At 49.4% G+C, this 2,822-nt stretch overlaps 1 long non-coding RNA gene across 1 annotated transcript; it reads left to right on the forward strand.

The window, feature by feature from the left end:
- Positions 1–551: 551 nt before the first annotated feature.
- On the forward strand, positions 552–1,994 carry LOC107318505. The gene is made up of 2 exons (XR_001557385.2): positions 552–1,672; positions 1,828–1,994. It is a non-coding gene; the product is annotated as an uncharacterized LOC107318505 (long non-coding RNA).
- Positions 1,995–2,822: the final 828 nt, after the last annotated feature.

The raw sequence follows: 2,822 nt of genomic DNA on the forward strand, positions 1-2,822 counted from the left end.
CGCGAGCCCGGGTACCTCAAACTCCTCAACCTGCCTGCCAGTAACACAATGAACTGCAACCTGCAGCGGCCACCGCTTGCTTACATCACTGTCATCACTTATTCCTCATGCAGCCCCTACTCCTGGGAATATTCATGAAGCGATCCCATTCTGTGGGTTGCCATAGGAGCGACTACTGCACTCAGGCTCTGCCTACCTGAGCCAGCACCCGGGCTTCTTAAAAGGGCAACGTCTGGCTGCTCATGGTCTGCGTGGCTGGCAGCGCTCTCCGCAGCGCAGCGCAGCGGGGCTGCACCAGGCGGGCACTGCGCTGCCCAGCAGCACGCCGCAAATCGCCGCTGCCTGAGCGAGAGCCCGGCTCGATGCCACCCGTGGTTTAACAGCGAGAACTGCGGGCAGCTGTTAGATTAAAAATAGCAGCGTCGTAAAAATAAGAGGAGCGAGATTCCTTGTTCTCTTTGGTGCTGACGAGCCTTTCTCCTCCTGGAGTTGCAGCTGCTTTGCCGCAGGTTTTAATGTGGGGGTTTTTTTGGGGAAGGGGCAAATCCAAATCTAAAGTATCGATTCACCTTGAAAATCGTACTTGCATGCAAAGCAGGGGCTTGGGGAGCGCCTGTCTTTTCCCGGCAGAAGTTTCCCTGCTGGGAAGCACACTGCGTGTTTCAGCACCCAGCTGCCTGCTCTCCCGTTAGACATGCGACACGCTACTAGTGCCATGAAGGGCTGGAGCCGTAGAAGTCATTCAGAAAGACAAGCGGCATCTCCAAGGGCTCCCCTACCGGAATAACGGGGGCTGGGCAGGGCAGGGCCGTGCGGGTTGCTATGCGTGGGCTCTTCCACGGCACGCGGGGAAGCCCACTCCGCTCGAGCACTGAGTCAGCGCTTCCTGCGCTCGCCCGGCCCCGGCCGCTCCCGTGGGCAGGAAGCTCCGCTGGGAATCCTCCCTCCTGCCGCTGCCGGCGCCGCGTGGTGCAGAGGCCGAGAACAGGTAAAAGCGGGTTTCTCCCTGCATTGTGCTATCTCGGAGAAAAGGAAGGAAAGACGTGGCAATCAGCCCTGCCCTTCTCGGAGAATGGCTGTTTATTCCCTAATGCTTAAGAAGCGTTAGATTGATAAACCGAGTCCAATTATTTCCTAATGTAAAGCCTCTGAAACCAGTGGAGCTCAATTAAGAATCCATTTAGCCATGTAAGAGTGTTTGCATAGATTTTTGCATAGGCTCAGTGGATGCGGCTTTCAGACTGCTCGCTGCTTTATTCATTTAAATCATACCTCCCTGAAGAAGGAAACCACGTGCACTTTGCAGGGAGATCAGCACAGGCAACGAGTGCCCACTGCAAGCAGCGAGGAAATCCTCACCGGCTCCCTGAGAACAGCTGTGCTTTCATTGGGCTTTCATTAGCGAACGTTCACCTTTCTCCCCCAGGAGTCCCTGGTCAGCAGCCTAAGGTACCCGTGCCATTTAAAGCAGCAGGATGCTACTTAGCAGGATGCAGCCATCAGCAGTGACTGCACCATCCCACAGACAGCACCTGCTTCTTCATCTTCATTTGCCTTTTCTCTGTCGAATCCTTTCTCTGAAGTGTTCACCTGCTCCTCTCCTCCTGTCACCTCCTGGCACCACCTAAACTGGCTGTGACTCATTTGAAGTGCTCCACAGAGATGCTACCTGGTACAAGTATTATTTCATATTGGTATTTCAGTCACAAGGTCTGCTTTCCTGGGGAAATAAATCTTGATTTTCAAATGTTCCTGCAGATGAGATGTTGTGAACTAAGCCAGCCATCACATCACAAGTCTTTTTCCTCCACTTTTTTCCCTATTTAGGAACTAGGGATGCACTTCTGTGCCTAAGCTGCAATCAACTGCCTTCCAAAAGGATGTGTTTTAATTAATGAGGTGCATAACATCTGAAACTGATGCGGCTTCTTCAGTGCAGCCCTTAATGTTCTCAGAGAATGACAGAGCAATAAAGGACGTGCTCAAGGAATCAAGCTGTTTGTCCTCTTTCATCTCTACTATTCTAGCCTGCTATCGGAAAACACCCACACTCTATTTCTTGGTCTTTCTGGGATTATTCTCTAAGTGCTGCCTTATTCGATGACACAAATAAGATTCTCTTCAAGCCCTGAGGTGGGAAGAGAACACTGCAGAGCACCCGAGCAGCAGGATGCTCCTTCATCACTTCTGCAGCTAAGAAAGCAAATGATCAGGTGCAAACACTGAGTCAGGCTGCCTGGCACACTGCTGCACCATGACAGAAGCTTGCAGACATCCTGGTGCTCTGCCTTGCATTCTCCGAGCCACTGTTATCCAGTCTATATATGGGGCAGATGATTCCTAAGATACAGATAAGTTTTTTAAATCATTGTTTGGGGATTATGCTTATTACCTTTGAAACTGTCAAACTCTTTAATATCACACTTGCTTGAAGCAATTTTTCAATTAGCAATTATTATAGTCCTGTTTTGAATAAAAAATGCTTAACCTGAAATGAGAAAGTTAGTGCTATCTCATCAAACACATAGCCCAGAACAAGAATGTGAATTCTCATGTAGCTCTGTTTGCAAGGGCAGGTTCCTAAACATTTCTACCACTTGGCCCCAGGAGTCACAGGTACCGAACCCAGAGGAAGATTCAAAGCCCTTCAAATGTAATGACAATTTGGTATCCGGAGAATTTATATCTTACTTGAGAGCCTTCCAAGAATTAAGTGCAAGTACAAGGAGGCTGGGAATTATCCTTGTCTAATGGTATGAAACCATCATAGCCATTATTTATTATTGATATTATGGCAATGCTTTCCACGTTAGCAAATAGTC

The sequence above is a fragment of the Coturnix japonica genome, chromosome 10, assembly GCF_001577835.2.
Source record: "Coturnix japonica isolate 7356 chromosome 10, Coturnix japonica 2.1, whole genome shotgun sequence".
Taxonomy (NCBI): domain Eukaryota; kingdom Metazoa; phylum Chordata; class Aves; order Galliformes; family Phasianidae; genus Coturnix; species Coturnix japonica.